At 34.8% G+C, this 22,263-nt stretch overlaps 1 protein-coding gene across 2 annotated transcripts in view; it reads left to right on the forward strand.

Annotated features, from left to right (window-relative positions):
- Positions 1-20,714: 20,714 nt before the first annotated feature.
- The window catches only part of wscd2 (WSC domain containing 2), a 60,638-nt gene continuing 59,089 nt past the window's right edge, over positions 20,715-22,263 (forward strand). For both annotated transcript variants that reach the window (XM_073841094.1, XM_073841095.1), the window contains exon 1: positions 20,715-21,193. The gene's annotated coding sequence lies outside the window, so the exon portion shown is untranslated. The remainder of the gene's footprint in view (positions 21,194-22,263) is intronic.

Below are 22,263 nucleotides of genomic sequence, written 5' to 3' on the forward strand. Positions count from 1 at the left end.
TTTCAGCTCAAAAGCTGATCCTCTATGATACTGTTGTATTATAGAATCTGCATCTTCACGCGAAATTCCAGATCGTATGGATTTCAATTAAAATGACTGGATTTCCAGAGCAATAGAGAGAGAGAGTTGCGACAACTCCATTGACTCCAATGGGCCATTTTTTACAGCAATGGCAGATCTTGGAGGCGCTCAATAGTTCCCGGAAGTTAGCGTAAATGCTATCAGCGTCTCTCTCTACCAGTGTTGCCAAGTCCGCGGTTTTCCCGCGTAATTGGGCTACTTTTATACTTCTGTCACCGGTTGTTTTTCATGTCCGCGGTTTGAAGCGACCCCAGTAACGTAATATTTATCCCCTGGAATGGGTTACCAGAGAAACCCCACCACAAAACGTGTATTTTACCCCCTGGAACGCAATTTTTTACCTGGGGACCGCCCTCGAAACGCGACTGGGTTACTTTTGGGACTGTTTGAGTAGCAATTGGACGTTTTTTTTGTGAAAACCTGGCAACCCGACTCTATACTGCTCTGCACGCATCTTGGTACTCTCGTGAACGCGCGGGCGAGACTGACGCGGAAGAAAAGAAACTGTTGAATAAAGTCGTAAATTTTGTATTCTTTGCGCACAAAAAGTATACTCATTACGGTTGATTGAACGATGTCCTTACTACCCTCCTGGGACGTTTGAACTTTTGAGATGCGTTGCTGTCTATGCAGGGTCAGAAAGCTGCAGATTTCATCAAAAATATCTTAATTTGTGTTCCGAAGATGAACTTCCGGGTCTTACGGGTTTGGAACGACATGAGGGTGAGTAATTAATGACAAAATTTTCATTTTTGGGTGAACTAATATCGTTAAGTGATGTAGTAATCACAATCATCTGCCTTTTTTTTTTACCTTAAAATGTACTAAATCACCATAATAAAGGTGCGCTCTAAAAAATGCTGGGTTAAAAACAACTCAACTTGGGTTAACTGGCAAACCAGCGCTTGGTAAATACTGGACAGAACACATGCTGGGTTATTTGACCCAGCTGGTTGGGTTAAATGTTTTTTACCCAACATGCAGGGTTGTTTTATTTAAGTCAACTATTGTTTAAAAATACTATATTGCTGACTTAAAATAGGCTGGAAATGCAAAACCACACATAGAATTATAGAGGCAACAGCAATGATTAAAAGATGAATATTTATTATTAAGCAATAACACCCATGGACAAAAATCTAAGACAATTTGAATTTATTTGGATGAATACAGCATAGTTTACAATATTGGAAGATAGTGAGGTAACATGGTAGAAATCACGTTAAAAGGACGTGAGGTAAGATGGTCCCCCTCAGTAGAAATTGCGTTCCCATTCCCCTCGTTAAAAAAAATTCAGGACCTTTTGATTTTTAACAATCATGTTTTTTGCAGATATTTCTTCAATAAAATCCTCCATCGTCAGGCCCTTGGGTTGTATTGTCAGAGACAGGCTCAACCCAGCGGTTGGATAGAAAAAATAACCCAGCAGCTTAGTTACAGAAAAACTAACCAACACCTCTGTAAAAAATATTAAAGGGGTCATCGGATGCAAAACTAACTTTTACATGTTGTTTGAACATTAATGTGTGTTGGCAGTTTGTATACACAACCACCCTACAATGATAAAATCCACCCAGAGGTTTTTTTTTTTTATCTTTAAAAGTAATATCCCCTTTTAAAATCAGGTCATTCTCAGCTTCTCGTCATTGTGATGAAACACAGTTGATTGACATGAGCGTCTTACCTTAGACCCGCCCTCACCGAGCTGAAACAGTCCGACTCTGACCGCCATTGTGTCGACTCAGGTGCAGAGTAAGGCTCTAATTGAGCGATTGAGGTGTTCTGTTGTTGGATGTAATAATGAACACAGCAGACGTCATTTACTCCCGACATGCCGCTGAAGACGTTATTTTCGGTTTTAAAAGGAAAGCGCTGATCCCGATCTACATATGCTTCTATGTTGGTGTGAATCATTTGTGATGCAGCTTCACCCACAGCAGAAGTGAGTATAAGGGTTTTTTTATACATCTTTGCAAATGGCCTTTCTTAATAATGTGCTTGTTGGCAAGTTTCGCCGATAAATGCAGCTAAAGTAAACATTACAGCTTGTAATCCCTCAGCAGAGAGGGGTGGGGCGAGCAGAGCTCATTTGCATTTAAAGGGCCCATGCGATAAAATGAGCTGATATTTTACTAAACTACAATTGAGAATTGTTAACCTAAGTATGTTAGAGACTTTTCATTAAGACCCTAAAGAATCATATGAACTTGTGGAAAATGGGAAACCCGATCACCTCTTTAAAAATAACTCAATAAAATGAGCCAACAAGCTGAACCCAGCATTTGGGTTAAAAATAACCCAGAACGTTTTGGAGTGCAGAAAAACTTCCCAGCATCTGGGTAAAAATATTAAAAATAGCCCAATAAAATGACCCAACAGGTTGCATTTGGGTAAAAAAAAAAAAAAAAATAACCCAGCATTTTTTAGAGTGTGGTAAAACAGAAAGTTGAAAGTTCATTTTAAGTGACCTGTCTATAATACAGTACTAAAATAGACGGTGCACAAGGTCATACAAAGAAAAAACACCATCAAGGTAACGAACATGACACAAAAGCATAAAGTTGCCAATATTTTGTAGTAATATTATATTGCAATGTTTAATATCTATCTATCTATCTATCTATCTATCTATCTATCTATCTATCTATCTATCTATCTATCTATCTATCTATCTATCTATCTATCTATCTATCTATCTATCTATCTATCTTTTGCAGTGGTATCTATAATACCTTTGTATTCTGTAGCTCAACAATTCTATTATTTGAATTTTTCTGCATTATTTTTTGTATTTTTGAAAATGAGGCAAAGTTGATTCTCAAATGAAACACAACTGAGAATTTGGCCTCTTGAGTTATGAAACAGCAACCTCTGCGCTGTGATGTTAATAAAGAAAGACAGCAATGGCTGAGACCCGTTACATAAAACTACAAGCAAATGATGAAATGAATGAGTGAGTGTTTAAACAAACGAGACTCTTGCTACTGTGTTTTCCCATCAGGGAATGAAGGGGCAGCTGTGTTAGCGTTAACAACTGAGTGTACGCAGTGCTGCCAATCTGTGTGTTTGTGCCTGTCTTAGAGTTTGCTGAAGGGGGAGTTGTGTATGTTTGTGTGGTGAAGCTGTGTGTTTGAAAACCATGATAAGGATGAATCGGAGCAGCTCAAAGGACACAGACACAGAGAAATAATGCATGGCTGAAAATACACACTCACTCAGTCACCTTTAGTCTTACCTTACCGTCTGGTGCCAGAGTGTTTGTATGTGTCCTTCTCAGATCCATCACTGGAGGAGATGTTTCTTCTCTTCCCCTTCTTTAGTCTTTCTGACAGACTGTTGGCGCCAGTCATTTATAGGCATATTTTGAACTCTCTTACAGCAAGCTTTTCTCACTAGTTTCCTTAATGTATCTATTAACAATATCCAACAATCTATCCAAATTTTTCTTGCTATAAGAGCGGGCATGGCCATTTGTAAAATTAATGTGTCTGGCTTCCAGTCTCATCTGCATCCAGCTATTTTTAGCTGTACAAAAGAGCTAGTTTTGCTGCTTGATATTGCAAATTAGTGTGTCTTACCATATTATTTTAATGTATTATCTTAATTATGAACACACTGGTTTGTAGTGCAAACAGTTTTACCATTTACTGCACATTGTTATTCTTCTCGTTGTTTCCCTATAGCAGATAATGAACCAGAAGTCTCGCCCATAGGCTTACTTTCGTGTTAAAGAAAAAGGTGGATATAAATGCAACATCTTTTACCACTACATCTAAACACGTATTAATTGCGTTTGATTGTCATTCTATGGTGGAAATTATGTTTATAATCTTTGGAATAAAATGGTTGACTCCTTTGTCTTGCTATGGCTAATTTTATAGCAGTTATCCAAAATAAATACAATTAATACTTTAATATTGTTTGTATAGTTTGACTAAATTACAGCTTGATGTTATTTTCACGATTGAAACCCACTTTTCTTCACTTATATTTGATCTCCAGCAGGCCTTTAACTGACACTGTTGTCTCATTTTTGAACAAGTACACAAACTTTTAGGGGCATTTTTGTTGCTCATGGTATCAATAACTCATAATTTGTGCAAAAAATAAAAAATCTAAACCAATTTCACCAGGGTTATTATATTTAACTAAAACCATTAAACAAAAATGCTGTTAATCGGTTGTGTATATATAAATTAGTGGTGGGCCGTTATCGGCGTTAACGTGCTGCGTTAACGTGAGACTCATATCGCGCGATAAAAAAAATATCGCCGTTAATCTATTCTCAAAGTTGGGTTGGGAGCTGGGTCTAAACTACGCAAGATATGATGACTTTCACCTTGATATTTTAGCGCGGATGACGTATACCTAGTTGAATTGCACTGTAGGGGGCGAGAACCAGTCTTCAACTTCTGTGAAATTACCACATCAAATGAGACGTGCAAACATGGATGCAGTTATGAAGCCGCTTCAGGGCAGGTGCGTGCGTTGCTAGACCCTTTTTACTGGGGCACGTGCCCAAGTGAAAATCTGCTGTGCCCCAGTAAAATCTCAAGTTTGAGTTATAATTTACTTTGATAATCCCGAAATAAAGACATTAAACTATATGCAACAACTGAATTGACGCTTCTAAAAGCAACGCAGTTTATTGGAAGACTATGCACGCAGATAGGCTATCCATACCCGCGCGCCTGTGTATTTTACAGGAACGCGCACGTCGTACAGCCTTTTGCGCAGAAGTACTTGGTTACACAAGTTTGTATAGTTAATTGTGTTGTAAATGCAATTGTCAAGCAGTTTGTAATGCATTTTGGAAACAGATGAGCGCCTGGTCTAATGCGCCACCTGGCTTGAGAAACCCGTTCTCAAAGACTTACTTTTAGTCATTATTTGGGTAGCACACATATTCTGAATGCCTTCAGCAGAATTCAAATTAGCCATTTTAATCTAGATTAATCTAGATTAATTTCAAGATTTAATCTAGATTAATCTAGATTAAAAAAATTAATCTATGCCCACCACTAATATAAATACACAAACATGCATATATATGTAAAAAAAAGTATATGTGTATATATTAAAAGTATTTATATAAAATATAAATATATACATGTAAATATTGTAAAATATATATACTGTGTGTGTATTTATATACACATAATAAATATACACAGTACACACACACACACACACACACACACACACGTATATATATATATATATATATATATATATATATATATATATATATATATATATATATATATATATATATCATGTAAACAAAAACCTTTATTTTGGATGTGATTAATTGCAATAAATATTTTAACAGCACTATAAAAACATTTCAGTTACTTAAAATAAATGCTAATTGAATTAAGATAAAGTATTTTAAAAACCTTAGTTATTTCAGTTAACATTTTTTATTATAAATTTTTTTTAGTTTATATACTATTATACTAAAGTGTACTATACTAAAACTAAAACCATAAAAGGCCTAAAATAAAATAAATGTTAACTAAAAAAAAAAAAAAAAAAAAAAAAAAAACGAATCCCAAGCTACAGGTTAATACAATTTTTCTATGCATAATATATGTGTGTGTACTGAGTATATTTATTATATATACATAGACACACATACATACACTATATATTTTTAAAATATTTACATGGATATATTTTTAATAATATAATTATTATTATATAAAAACATATTTAAAATATAAACATAACATATTTTTCTCAAATATATCCATGTATGTGTATGTAGTTATCTATACAGAATAAATATACACAGTACACACACATATCTTGCGTAAACAAAAACTTTTATTTTGAATGTGATTAATTGCAATTAATCTTTTGCCCAGTATAAAAAAACCCTTAAACTTATTTTATTTCTGCTCCTAGTTATATTATTTAAAACAACGAAAATGTTTTATGATTTTAGTTTTAGTTAACAATTTTTATGTTACTTTTTTACATCAGTCATTCACACTACAATCATCATTTTTATTTCATTCAACTTGATGTACTAAAATGTAAAACTAAATTTAAAACTGAATATATAAATTAATAAAAACTATATTTAAAATGTAAAAAAAATTATTAAATTACTCAAAATGCAATCAAATCAGAAAAATAAAAATGAATTCAAACATCTATATAAATACATGCGTAATAATATGTGACCCTGGACCACAAAACCAGTCTTAAATCGCTGGGGTATATTTGTAGCAATAGCCAAAAATACATTGTATGGGTCAAAATTGTTGATTTTTCTTTTATGCCAAAAATCATTAGGAAATTAAGTAAAGATCTTGTTCCATGAAGATTTTTTGTAAAATTCCTACTGTAAACATATCAAAATGTAATTTTTGATTAGTAATATGCATTGTTAAGAACTTAATGTGGACAACTTTAAAGGTGATTTTGTCAGTATTTTGATTTTTTTGCACCCTCAGATTCCAGATTGTCAAATAGATGTATCTCGGCCAAATATTGTCCTATCCTAACAAACCAAACATCAATAGAAAGCGTATTTATTGAGCTTTCATATGATGTATACATCTCAGTTTTGTAAAATTTAACCTTATAACTGGTTTTGTGGTCCAGGGTCACATATATACATTTCAAGTCATAATGTGACCTTAAAAAATACAGTTTTATTTAAAAATAACTTGGGAACACCCTGTTAAGGTTGTGTTTGTGTTGACTATGTTTGACTGGAGGTGGATTACATATCAAGAGCTTGATCTGGTACCACAGCCATTGCTGGGTGGATGGACTAAATAGGATCTCAAAACCATCCTCCCTACTGTGTGTGACTTCTGTGTATTTTTGAGCTTTATTTTGCCTTGTTTTTTCCACATCTGCTGCATTGCACAACCCAGTGCACAAGTGCATTTGAAGAAAAAAAAAGATTTAGATTTGTTGGCAGTTGAAATGTTGGTGAGTTGGTAAACAGTAAGCATGCAGATGTGACCTTTGGATGAAAGAGTGCTATGATGTCCCTGCTTACTATGGTGATGAATCTGCTAAGAACATTTGTGTTGGGTTTTGTGTGTGTGTGTGTGTGTGTGTGTGTGTGTGTGTGTGTGTGTGTGTGTGTGTGTGTGTGTGTGTGTGTGTGTGTGTGTGTGTGTGTGTGTGTGTACAGACTATAAACCAGGCTCTGGTCTCCTAAAATAGAGCTTGCCTAAAGTGTGCATATTTGTGTGACTCCACTGTTCTCTGGATTTTAGCTGAGTGCAGATCTTTGAATTTTAGCCTCTAGTCAGCTAATTGTATCTGTGTAATTTTTTTTGGATAGGTTTGTTCCTCTTACTCTGCATAACACTGTTATCGAGTGTATTGTTTGCCACAGTCTTATGAGAGTGAGTTGTGTGTTATTTATCTCTGTAGGAAGCAACAACAAAAGATCATGCTGACCTCAGGTCTGACCTTTTTTGGTTTACAGGAAATCAGCAAATTAATGCAGGAGTAAAGCAAATATTCAGTTTGCTTTGCATTTTAATAGTAGCATCTCACTTACCAGCTTTCAAAAAGCTGCTGGTTTTTTTTGGAAAGAAATTAATAGAATAGAATAGAAATTAAATGAATGCTTTTCTTTAGCTAGGATGCTTTAAATTGATCAGAAGTGATGATAAAGACATTTATAATGTTACAAAAGATTTCTGATTTAGATAAATGCTGTTCTTCTGAACTTTCTATTCATCAAAGAAACCTGAGAAAAAGTTCTACTCAGCTGTTTTTAACGTAATAATAAAAAAAAGTTTTTTGAAGAGCAAATCGGAATATTATAATGATTTCTGAAGAATCATGTGACTAAAGTAATGATGCTAAAAATTCAGCTTTGAAATTACATGAATAAATAACATTTTAAAATATATTCAAATAGAAAAGTGTATTTTAAATAAAATATTTCTGTAATAATATTTCTAAAATAAGACTTTACTGTTTTGCTGTACTCTGGATCATATAATATAGGCTTGGTGAGCAGAAGAGACTTCTTTAAAAAAAACATTAAAAACTTTTGACTGGTAGTGTATATATAATTGGTATAAAATATGTAAGGGTTCATTTGTCAGTTTAACTACAGCCCGTAGCAGCTATTTTTCTCCTGCTAAAAGTTTCAGCGCTAAGATGGTGTGAAAGAAAGCTATTTGTATTTAGCTGATAATTGTAAACACTGTGGCTCTGCGAAGCTTTCAGAGAATTGCTCTCTTTTCTTAAAGCACTTCATTTGAATGGATATGACACTTCTGAGGTCTCTTGTTAGTTGTGTGTATTTTTCTTTTTATATAATCATAAATCATGGTTCTGTTTTCCAGTGCTTTTGATGCAAGCCTTTTTGATGTGCTTGAGAGCCTACCATTTTCATTCATTATCTTCTACACAATGCAACAATCCTGAGAATATCTGCTAAAAATGTACGTCTACATAATGTAAACATAATCCTTTTTTTTTCATCTATGTCAGATGACTTGTTAGAAAAAAAACAAAACACAGGAGCCTGCTGAAAGCAGAAATAACCGCGGAAGTGCTTGGTGTTTTGCATTTATTCAATAGCCCAAAGAGTTTATTTTCATTTCCTATGAGGCTCTTTTTCCTCTCGGTTGCTGCTGCTCTCCATGGGCATCCCATATAGCTTGCCGAATGAGATTTAAGCCCTTATTTCCTGTCTGCATTGCAGATAGTGGACTGACCTCATCATCTCTATGAGCCATGAGCCAATTGCACATCCCAGCATAGGCAGTGTGAGCTGTTTCATCTTGGCGCTACACGTCTTGAAAATAATTTTTGTGCACCACTGTGGAATAAAACTGTAAAACTCAATGTTATGTCTTAAAAAAGATTTGGCAGGGGCTCACGAATGGCACTCAGGCGGAGATAGAATGATAATGGTTTGTTTTCTGTTTGGAGGTATTAAATTAAAGGGATAGTTCACTCAAAAATGTAATAATAAATTGCTAAATAAAGTTGATATTCTTGTTTCTTTGTGCATAAAATATATTGTTGTAGCTTCATAAAATGATGGTTGATCCACTGATGTCGCATGGACTATTTTATTGATGTCTTTACTTCCTTTTTGGGTCTTAAACAGTTGCGTTGTTGTCTATGCAGGGTCTGAAAGCTCTTGGATTTCATCAAAAATAACTTAATGTGTTTTAAAGATGAACAAAGCACGGGTTTGGAACAGCATGAGGGTGAGTAATTAATGACAGAATTTTCATTCCCTTAAACAACTTTGAATTAACATTTTAAGGATTTGAGTTTCTCTAAAAAAATGTGAGTTATGACTTGCCTGTGTGAAACCTATTTTGCAAGGCTGTTGTGTGTGGTTGCTGGGGCGGATGAATTTTATAGTTACTGTTTGATTGCTTTGATGTTTTTTTTTAAATAAATGAACTGTGAATAATACATTTAAAGAAACATTTCTTTGTCTGTGTTTTCAAATCGGGCTCCCTGTTGACTGCAGAGGTGTGTATCACAACCATGACCATACTAAATGGATTATTTGGAAGCTGCTTTGGAAAGAAGCATCTTGTGAAGAAATGAAGGCAAAGGTAAGTCGTAATGAGTGCTTGGTTCATTTCTCTCTTTTCCAAAACACGCACACAAATGTGTCTTTATGTCTGCCAGAAAGGTCCCTAGAAAGGCTAATGTCAACATAGATTAGGCAGTTGAAATATCAAGTCAAGTGAATAAATTGGTTGACCATAGTAATGCATGCAGCCATATTTTACAGTACTGCTGTCTGCAAGTTTGAATGGTATAGTAAATTATTTCTGTAATTACACTGGAGTTGATTTTTATCTTCAGCTTTAATATTTGGACAATTTGCAGTATATTCTTGGGGCATAAATCTCCATTTTCTTTTTAAAGTCTCACCAAGCCTGCTTTTATTTGATCCAAAGAACTGCAAAAACACTAAAAAATGTTATTAAAATATTTTCACTATTTAAAATAACTGTTTTATTTGAATATATTTTAAAATGTAATTTATTCCTGTGATTTCAAAGCTGTTTTTTGTTTGTTTAGCATCATTACTTCAGTCACATGGTCCTTCAGAAATCCTTCTAATATTCAGATTTGCTGCTTAAACGTTTATTATTAATATTATTATTATATTGAAAACAGCTGAGTAGAATGTCTTCAGGTTTCTTTGATGAATAGAATAGAACGTTCAGAAGAACAGCATTTATCTGAAATAAAATATCACTTTTGATCAATTTAAAGCATCCTTGCTAAATAAAAGTAAAATAAAATTTCTGTAATCCTCCCTCCCATAACTGTTTTAAATATTGAAAATAATAATAAAAATGTTTCTTGAACAGCAAATCAGCATATTAGAATGATTTCTTAAGGATCATGTGACACTGAAGACTGGAGTAATGATGCTGAAAATTTAGGAATAAATTACATTTGAAAATACATTCAAATAGAAAACAGTTATTTTAAATAGTAAAAATATTTCACAAAATTACTGCTTTTGCTGTATTTTGTATCAAATAAATGCAGGCTTAGGGAACAGAAGAGACTTCTTTAAGAATATTAAAAAACTTACTGTGCAAAAACTTTTGTCTGGTAGTGTAAAATATATGTGTGATCTCTCTCATACATCCATCCTTGTGTAACATAAAACTCCAGAAGTTCCTCTTAATGGACTGGCCTCAGATTAAATGTCTCGATCTGATCTACTGCAGCAGGGTCCAAGTGAAATGTGATGTACTTGTAATACATGTCATTTAAGAAGCCATATATCAAGATGTGCTGGCAGGAAATGAGATCGCTCATATTACATGTATTGAGTTTCAAACCTCTTTAAGCAAGACATTTGCCTGTCTGCTGAGGTGGAGGGTTTGAAAAGTAAGAGGACATGAACTCCACAATGTTTGTGAAACCTGCTGATCACATTCTCCAGCATGATTTGAGACTGATCTTGTGTTTTAATGGAAGCAGGAACATCTGACTGTCTGTACAAAGGAGTTTAACATAGTTAATGTCAAATGTTACATTGTATTATTGACCTAAAAATCATGCAGATATTTAATTTTATGTGAGAGCTGGTTTTCTTTCAACCAAACTGTCCCGATATAAAAGCAAAGACTTCTTCGACCAACTATCAACCTTTTTCTTCTCATAAGAGCGGGTACGGCCATTTGTAAATTTTATGGGTCTGGCTTCCGGTCTCATCCACATCCAGCTATTTTTAGCTGTACAAAACAGCTCATTTTGATGCCTGATATTGCAAATTGAAGTGTCTTACTAAATTATTTTAATGTATTGTCTTAATTATGAGCACACTGGTTTTACCATTTACTGCACATTGTTATTCTTCTTCTATAGCAAATAATGAACCGGAGGTCTCACCCATAGGCTTATTTCTGTGGTAAACAAAAAGGTTAATAGGCTATTAATGTACATCATATCACTGGCTGTAACATGTTATATAAACCTTATGCTGACTTTAATTTGTGGTTTCAAATTCTAAGCTACTTGGTTCATTGTAGTTCGTCATCTGAAGGTCAGATGAAGTTGAAGAGAAAGTCTGAATCTTTACAGGGAATTTCTTATGTGATGCTCATGAAGGTTTTACTCAGAACAGAGTTAAAGAGCAAATGAGACGTTGGTGAGTCAAACCCTGGGCTAACATGGAAATGTCAGACCCATTTCACACATGACTGCATGTCTACAAATCAGTGCATCGATTAGCGTTTGTCAGCCTTGATTTAAATGTGAGATGTTGTACTGTTGGGTCAATTCATCATGTTTTTATATTCCTTGAAAATGAGCTGTGATATGGAGCGTATGTGCAGTGAATATATGAGCTGTCACTGGAACTCATCAACATTCCCATGATCCCCTGCAGTAAATTCAGAAAAGGCTTCAGCTCTGTCACTCTAATTTTACTTGAAACATTAAACATTAATCTAGAAGGAATAGTTCACAAAAATGTCAACATTCTGTCAGTCCTATTCACTTGCACAATCATCCAAAACTTGTATGTTTTAGTTTTTTCCATAATATCGTAGAATATTACAATTTAAATTCCCTATCTTCTATTTTAATATATCTTAAAATGCAATGTATTCCTGTGATGGCAAAGCTGAATTTTCAGCAGCCATGACTCCAGTATGTGCTTTTTTCAGTTCAAAACAACATTTATTTGGATTAGAAGTATTTTGTAACCTTATACAGTACCTCCACTAATATTGGCATCCTTGGTAAATACAGTTGAGGTCAAAAGTTTACATACCCTTTCAGAATCTGCAAAATGAAAACAGAAAAATCTTTTAGGCCCCTCAAATTGGTTTTTCAGCATTTTTGTGTACCCTTTTCAACAATGACTGTATGATTTTGAGATTCATCTTTTTCACACTGAGGACAACTGAGGGACTCATATGCAACTATAACAGAAGGTTCAAATGCTGAATGATGCTCAAGAAGGAAAAAAACATGCATTAAGAGCTGGGGGAGGGCGTGGGGGTGAAAACATTTGAACAGAATGGAGATGTGTACATTTTTCTTATTTTGCCTAAATATCATATTTTTTCATTTAGTACTGACCTTCAGAAGATTCATAAGATACTTACATGTTTCCCACAAGACAAAATAAGTAAAGTTTCACCCCCAACTTTCAATGCATCATTCTTGCTGGAGCAACAGTGAGAGTTTGAACCTTCTGTAATAGTTGCATATGAGTCCCTCAGTTGTCCTCGGTGTAAAAAGATGTATCTCAAAATCATACATTCATTGTTGGATAGGGTTCAAATACACAAAAATGTTGGAAAACCAAAGAATTTGTGGGGCCTGAAGGATTTATCTGAAGAACAGCAAGCAGTTTAACTGTTCAGGACAAACAAGGGACTCATGAACAACTATCACTAAACAAAAAAAACAAAAAAAAAACACAGCTGTGGAGCATTCAGGTAATAAGACAGTATTAAGAATCAAGGGGATGTAAACTTTTGAACAGGGTCATTTTCATAAATTCAGCTATTTTCTCTTGTAGACATTTATGTAAACATCTTTTATGTAAAAAATATCTTATTCAGGTTAGTACCAAATAAACAATAACATGCATTTTGTGTGATCTCTCTTATTTTCTTAATTAACATTTTGCAGATTCTGAAAGGAGGATGTAAACTTTTTGACCCCAATTGTATTAGCAAAGGTGGATGTAAAAAACACTTCATTGTTTATCCATTGTTTTACTTAAAATTAGTTAGAATTTTATGAATTTTTTTAAATGAAAGATTGAAAAGATAAACAATGCTGATTTATTTTGACAGCCACCTTTGCTCATATTTACCACAGGTGCCAATATTAATGGAGGGCACTGTAAATGTTACCTGTGGAAATTTTTAGCTTGATTGAAGGCAATAACACACATGAATACTACTGGTAATTCACAAATAAAATGACTAATATCAGCTTAGTGCATGTCTTTTATTAAAATAATCCTCTTTGGTTCCTTGAACCCAATCTAATGGAACTTTGTTCTTCTATAATAGCCCTCATTTTAAATGACTGCTGCCCTTGAGGGTCATGGCCTGAAATTACTGCAGTTATTAAGTCATCCCTAATACCTCGTAGTCAGTCAATAATAATTGCACAGACCGTTTTATTAATGTGCACAGTGGGAACTTGAACTTGAAGCATTACCATGACAAATAAAGACATTTGTATGTGCTGACATAAAGAGGCATAGATGAGTGTGGTGGACTGTCAATGGACCTTATTCATAAAACACAAGCAGAACACATTTCTGAGTAAGACTTTTGCAAACCAATTAGTATGTAAATTTTCACCCTCAATTGAATGTAGTACAGTGTTAGAATGGTTTTATGTGTAATTTACACAGAAATTAGTTCTGTTTGTGTGTATGAACAAAGCTTGGTGTGTTTTAAGTTTTTTGAACCTAGAAGAAATAGAAATGTTGCCTGTGAACAAATCTTAGAAGTTGTGAATATGCCCTCACTTTTCTAAACCACTGCAATACTCACTGCAAACCGAAATCCGGAGAGGTCTTTAATCCCAAGGGAGTTTAGTGATATCTGAAGAAAGTGCTGACTGGAATCTTGACACTCAGAGTTTCAATCCCTCATGGATTGAATTCATGGCCATCGCTGAATGATTTGCCTAATAAAAGCTGATCCAGTTCTATGGGCCAAACAATGGGGGTTTGCTGAATTTTGATAATGAGATCTACATTCCAGAACTCTAAGTCATCCTCCTCCCTGCTCCTGCTTGATGGAAATCACCTACTGGATATTTCTGTCGAGGGCTTTGTGAAATAAAGGCGAGAGTTTAGGATAATCTCGTTATTTATTCATCTGACTGCTAATTAATTCTGCATGTGCGTTCAATAATTCACACCCTATTTTTTCTGCCATTTTCTATGAGTGCCAAGATGAATAATTTATCCCAACAGACTTCTCTGACTGTAATCAATGTTAGTTGCTATCACCATAATGTCCTTGTTTTCCCTGATAAGTATCTGTGGACTTACTGAAACACAATTTTTTAAATCAGCATAATATGGCTTTTGTTCAGTCTGTTCATGTGATGTCTTCATGACTTTCATACTTCAATTACATAGGGCTTGTACCATTGGTTTTTGAATATTTTTAGAATAATATTTGGCTTAGGGGAGAGTTTTTTTATTAAATAAAAGTTGACCTTAAATCATCCAATGAAACAGTGTCAGATGTCAGCTGTGAGTTTGTCACTTTAAGAGTGATTTTTCCTCATCAAATGATTTTCACCAAGTGAAATGAATATTATGCACGTTAAATCATATACACTAAACAGTATACACATACCTGTGCAAACTTTTTCGCAAGATGCGAAGTATGTACCAATAAGTACATATCACTGCAGTTTCTAACAGAAATGAACACTAGAGGTAGTAAAACAGTGAGTATTTTTAATCTTTTTAGTACAAAGTGAGTACTTGTAATCGTTTTCGTATACAGTATGTTTCGCTTTCCAAACGTACAAAACAAAAGCTTCCAGAAAGCTTTTGCAGAAAAAGCTGAAAGATGAGAGATCGAAAAACAAGCTGAAATGACAGGCTTGCAAATTGTGTTTATACGTCACATTTGCTTTTGTTCATACTATTGGCAGTGATGGGAATAACAGCGTTATAAATAAACGGCATTACTTTTTTTGTTACCATTACTGACAATAAATATACAGCTTTAATATAATTTTTGCATTGCATTCTTCTTCTGAGGTAAATTCTGGCTTATTCCTCTCAGTGCGTTTTCTTCCTGAAACGAAAAGTAGTCGAGATAAACTTAATGAATGTTCACTTTTGTTTACGGAGGTCATGTGGGCATTTACCTACATGTCTGTGTGTCTCACGTGGATGTTTAAAATTTGGAAAGCGGGGCTGCTCCTGCGTGTGATTACGTTAGAGATGAGTTTGGATGAAAAAAATGGAGCTTGCGTTGGTATCATATGGATTACGTTATCAGAGAATGTTTATGTTTCACGTAACTTCATTTAAAAGTAGACACTCAAGTTTTCTATAGCCTACATATATTTCTCATGTCTGTGAGTCACGTATTTACGGAGATTCAGGTTGTTTTTTTTACGTGTCTGTGAAGAGAGGTGACGGAGACAGAAACGGCAGAGAGCGCACCAGTTTATTTTACAAAAGCACATTGTTTTGTTGTTATTATGACTATACACAAATAAAAGTAGATTCAAAGTGTTCTTTTCGCGGTCATCAAGCAAAAACGAGACAGTCTTCGATCCCAGAGGGTTAACAATGTCTTTCATGCCTGCGGGTTGAAGCGACCCCGAATAACATGGTATTTAGCCCCTGGAAGGTGTCTTGCATTGTCCCACAGCAACATTAATTGTGTAGATTAGTGTAAAATGTTTTATTCATTTAACATATTTAATATTGGGGCATCCAAGTTACTTGACATATTTAAACATTTTTAAAAAAAGTAACATAATAGTTACTTTCCCTGGTAATTAGTTACTTTTATTATGATGCAACTCAGTTACTAACTCAGTTACTGTTTGTGAGAAGTAACTATTAACTGTAATGAATCTTTTAAAGTAACATTCCCAACACTGACTATTGGGTAGGTTTAGGTGTAGTGTAGATGGTACGTTATTTTAAAACCTCATGGACCATTAGAGTAAAGCGCCACTCAATGGACATTTCAAACATATAAAACATACCATATGTACGTTCATCTTTTCCAGGGAAAAAACTGAACTCTCTTTTAGCGCACTCGGTGGACATTTCACATCGAATATGTCACAAAACGTACATGGCGATACGTATTTTGTGTCTTGCGAAAAAGTTCCCGCAGGTACGTTTTCATCATGAGATCAGGTTGGAACATTGATAAGAAACCTTTTACCAAGAAATTTAGAACACATTTGAATGTCAAGTTTGATTGCATTCAGCATGGTTTGAGGGAGCAAAATGTCTCTCTCTGTCCAGTGTGAATGTTTTGAATGAAGAAGAGTGGAGAGGGCCCATCTCTGGCCTCTAGGTTGGGTTCACTTTTTTTCTACCCAGTAAAAGTGGAGAAGACTGATCAAACTTGACAGTAACTTGGGGCCCAACAGCCGCAAGAAACTAACCTTTAACCCGTTCTCCACTTCCCCCTCCCTCCCAAACTGTGACGTCATGTAGAATGTGCTTTGCTTTATCAGTGAAATAATTCATCCTCCAAAATAGCCCTGTATCCTATACTGCATTTCACTGGCCTGAAGCAGTACAGAGAGGGTCAGCTGGCAGTAAGATGCTTTTAGCAAAAATGTCTGATCAGCATGAATCATCACATTAGAACAAGAAATGGCTGTTCAGCAGTCATCGAGTGATACATCATAAATCAGAACTGGTAGCAAAGAAAAATGTTATTATTCCAGAAGCTTTACATGTACTTTCATGTCAGAAATGACAGTTGTGCTTGTTGTCATATGAAATCCATTACTGTCAGAACTGGTTACCAGAAGACACTCAGTAAATAAGACATACAGTTCAACACGCAAATGGATCAACCAAACAGAAGCTTTATTCAGCGTAGGGCATGAATAGAGCTTAGATGAAGTATTGCATGAACTCTCTGTATTCCCTCACGAGTCGGGGGTCTGTGGGCGAGAAATGTCTTCAGAAGGATGAGATCAGCCTTGGATCAGAAGGGATAAAGTTTCATTCATTCCAATGAGCTGGCATGGGGAACAGTTAGCATGTGAATTGTTATCATAGAGCTAAAGAATCCTCGATCAGGCACTGATATATAGACTGAATGAATAGGTAAAAGTGAAATGTACATGGTGGGTGAACAGAAAAAAATTAGTAGTTTTTAAAAACTTGCAAACTTTCATGCCAATCTAAACCCCTTGATATATAGGATTATAGTTTGAAAGAGTCCAAGAATCAAAAATACCAATCTGCTTTATTTGTAACATTTCTGCTATAAAATTAACATCAATTTTAATCCCATCAATGAAATATTCAGTTTACTACAGATTTCTTGTCTCAGCACTTATCAGTTCTTAATTTATTATGAATCTTTAAAAAATGTAAAAATAAATGTGCATTCAAATACAAGTTCTGTAGGACCCAAACCTATAAAAATTATAATTAAAAAATGCAATAATTCAGCGTAATCAGCTATATTAAATAAATAAATAAATAAATGTGCATTTAAATTAATTAATTAAATAAAGTAAGAAATAAATAAACTAACTAAAACTTTTTAAAAAATACAGTCTTATATGTGACCCTGGAAACCTTCTTTATCTTGACTAGCACAAGTATATAAATCATTAGGTTAAAGACTGTGTTCCATGAAGATATTTTGTACATTTCCTACAAAAAATATATTAAAACTTAATTGTTGATTAACAATATGGATTGCTAAAAAATTCATTTGAACTACTTTAAAGATGATTTTCTCAATATCACCCTCAGATTCCAGATTTTCAAATAGTTGTATCTCAGCCAAATATTTTCATACCCTAACAAACCATACATCAATTGAAAGTTAATACATTTATTTACCCAATTAAAAAAAAAAAAGTGACCCTAATGACTGGTTTTGTGGTCACATATATAAATTGTTGTGGAAATAGGCCAAAAAAAATGGTAATTTATTCTTTTCCGAATTCACTTTGGTGAGTTGTTAACCCGAATCACTGAGTTGGCGTATCTCATTTGTAGCTTATGTAGATTATTCATCTGCCAAATGAATAAATGCAAATGAGGTGTTGTTTAGTGTGTCAGTGACTAAAGAACCATGCTCAGCTTTTTGTGAAATTGTGAACTGGTGATTCATCGAAAAGATTCAACTAAAACAATTTGCTTTTGAATCTGACTTCACTAGGCTGAGAGGGGCAAGGTTCAAGGACTTTGCGGCAAAATGACTAAACTCACTCACTTTCAATGTATTGGCGACACGAGTAGGCATGGGCCGGTATAAGATTCTGACGGTATGATAACCTTGGATAAAAATATCATGGTTTCACGGTATTACGGTATTGTAATCACTGCTCTACAATGTTACATTTAAATGTCTGGGTAAAAAAAACAACCTTTTTTTCCCCAAACGGATTACAGTATATTTTATTTTAGGAAACATATAGAACATTTTGTAACATGGAACAGAAGGCAAAATAATTAAAATAAATAATTGAATCTTCTTAATTAAATTAAATTGCAGTCACTTGTGTTAAAGGTGCCCCGTGTAATATTTAAGATGATCTCTAGACAGTGGTGCAATAACTATGTTTTCAGGGGTGCATAAAGACCTTAATTAACCATTATGTTTTTATTAACATAGAATCAGCTTGCGAAAAAAACACTGACACAATGATGAACAAGTAATATTCACAATAACATAGTTTTATTGAATGATAAAGTTAATATAATTCCTTAAATTACATTTTAAAAGAAATCTCACTATTCGTTGATGTCAAAAAAAAAGGTGAGATTTAAATCCTGTATCGGCTTCCGTAGTTCTGTAAAGGGAGGGGTGAGCGGTACTCTGCTGCAATTCACAATCTCGCCGCTAGATGCCACAAAACCTACACACTGCACCTTTAACGTGACAGAAAGCTTAAAAGCAAAGACGTGATTTCACTTTAACTTAATTGTTGTGCTAAAGTTCACAGAAACGTAAAATTAGTACATATAGTCTGCTATTCCCCACTCTGTGTTGTGGGGGTTCACCTCCTTTGGCCGTCCTGAACTTATATTACTGCTGAATCTCACTGACTGTGGATCACGTGCACAAACACAGACACGCGCCTGAGCACTAACCGGTGGGGGAGGGGCTGCATTGTTTTCTCTGCAGGGACTCACACACACAACCTAGTAGGGAGTCCTGCGCTTTCACTTTGACACAGAAAATGCGCATATCGTAGGAACGGTATAACTTTTTTTGTTTCCGGTTTTGAAACCGTGACTTTTTCAAACCGCGGTAAACCTTGAAACCGGTTATCATCCCATGCCTAGACACGAGTGATGCAACTGTTGGTAACAGTATGTGAATGTCGAGAAAAAAAAAAACAAAGTAGAGAAAAATTTAATACTTATGTAGTTTCTGATCAGCTTTTAGGGGGTTTAGAGGGTTTACACTTACATCATGGTTTGGTCAGTTATCCAGATGCGCAGCCATATTGGCAATACTTGTGTATGTAAACAACAGCATTGATTGCACGGTTGATGTACTACTGAATACGTTGTCCTGCGAATTGTTGCAGTCTAAACCATGGGAAAAAATGTGTGGAAGCTGCTAAATCATATAGAGAAGGACTTAGTAAAAAAGGGTCCAAAGTTTTGACAAACTAAAGTTAATAGGTGGTAAAGATACGCACAAGCTCTATTAAATTGCGATATTAGCCTAATATTTCACCTACCTGACTGGAAATGATAAGAACAAACATGAATGTTGTGAAGATTCTTGCCATGGAAATCCTGGTTCAGTTTGGCCAACCACAAACGCCTTTTGTTTCTTCAGTTTTTTGAACTCTTCTCTTTGATTTGTTATAACTTTTGGCAGTCTGTATTACTCAAAATTTTCCCACTCCGACCGAGTAGTACAGCCCAAAACATGACAATAATTGACCATTTTCAGCAGCAATAATTATCAAAATATGCTAGTTTCGTTTGATTCAGTAGCATTGTGCCACCAATATGGCCGATTGATGATGCATTGGGAAAACACTTTATTCGTGCTTCAAGTGCTTAATCCTTGAAGTAAGCGATTTTTTGATTTATGAAATAAGTCTCGTAATGTCTGTCTCTCAAACACAGCAACACACAACCGCACATTTACGAAAAGTTAAGGTTATAGCGACTACGCGATTAAACGAATAACCCAGAACCATTCAGTTAATTAATGTAATGTAATTTGTAGCTATCAGACAAAAACATAGCCTTCCAGCTATGTGACAAAAAAGTATTTTTGACTTTTTGCCACAGTGTTATTACAAAAGAGAGCAAATTGTACTGTTCGAGCAGTCCAGTTTTATTCATATCATCTCGGTTTATTTATTTAATAATATGTGTCGTGCTGTGTCTGTGTGAGAACTCTAGGCAGTGCTGTCGGGCTGTGCGGAGCGCGATCTGACGCGCGGCTGCTGCTGTTGCTGCGACTCGCAGGGATGTGAGACACGCGCCGTAAACGCGAGGAAAGAAGAGACAGGCAGGTCTCCTGACAACATTATAAAAAACAGGACACCTCCTCTCTGACCTGATTCACCGCCCGTTAAGAAGAGGAGGCGAGTAGCAGGTACTATGTGGCCGCGTTCTGGGTGCGCGCTTGCGGCTCTGAGCGCGCGACGATGTAAAAGGCAGCGCGTGCGGATTCTGCGGCATCTGTGATCGGGAATAACTGGGATAGGAAAACTCAGCCAGGCATGGAAAACCACGCTGATCACTGAGCAAATAATCAACCAGACAATCATTCGCAGACGTATTCATTGTGTGCGCCTCCAGGCGCCCCGTTGTTCGATCGATTACCCCAGTGGAAGAGACACACTGAGCATTTGAATGCGAACGGGTGCAAGTGATTCCGTAGTTTCTGCCCTGCTCACTTCAAGGCTTCTGGAAAGAACTTACAGTCAGGTAAGCCGTCAATATGCAAGTTTATAATGCCTTCAGACGTTTTAGGGGCAAAGTGATTTTGAGTCAGCCTCTACAGAGTTAATGTGTGGGCTATGTTGCACCGTTAACTTATATGTCTGAGAAAATCGCAATTTAACATGAAACCAAAAAATCGTGAGAGTGCGTATTTTAGATGCTGTAAATGGTAACAAGTTCATTTAACCAGGCTTTGTTTTACTGGAGCTATTACAACTGTGTGCATAATATACAAGAATTAGAAAAATATTGTTTTAGATGGAGTATAGCAAGTCACACTACAGGATACTGACATGTCCTGCAACTACCCAGATGTGTTATATCCATCTAGCATGTTGGATTTGTATTGCTTATTTTTTAAATATACAAAGCAAATTAAATAAAGTATTTACACAGTACACTTTTTTATACAGATGTATTAAATACATACAATGCGTCAAATAATACAAGCCAATAAAACATTTTGCTGTAAATTAAGTGAAGGTTTTGGTAACACTTTACAGTAACAGTTTACAATAAGGTTCATCAGTTAATATTAGTTAACTATATTAGTTAACATAAACTAAGAAAGAACAATACTTCTAAAACATTTATTAATCTTAGTTAATGATAATTTCAACATTTACTGCATTAAAATCACAAATTGTGTTTGTTAACATTAGTTAATGCCCTGTGAACTAACATGAACAAGCAACGAATGACTATTTTTACTAACTAACATGAACTAGCAATGAGCATTACATTTGTTACAGTATTTATTAATCTTTTTTAATGTTAGTTAATATTCATTATTTGTTTATGTCAGCTCAGGTCCATTAAATACTATTAACAGATACAACATTTGGTTTTAATAATGTATTAGTAAATATTGATCGAAAGATTAAAAATTCAGCTTTAGAAGTTTTTTTTATTGTTAGTTCATGTTAACTAGTGTAGTTAACTTATGTCGGCATATTGAACCTTATTGTAAAATATTATTGAAATGATTTTGTAGCTATAGTTTCAAAGAACTGGTATATAAGGGCATTTTCAAAACATTTGCATATAATCACTTA

Source organism: Garra rufa, chromosome 5, assembly GCF_049309525.1.
Source record: "Garra rufa chromosome 5, GarRuf1.0, whole genome shotgun sequence".
NCBI lineage: Eukaryota > Metazoa > Chordata > Actinopteri > Cypriniformes > Cyprinidae > Garra > Garra rufa.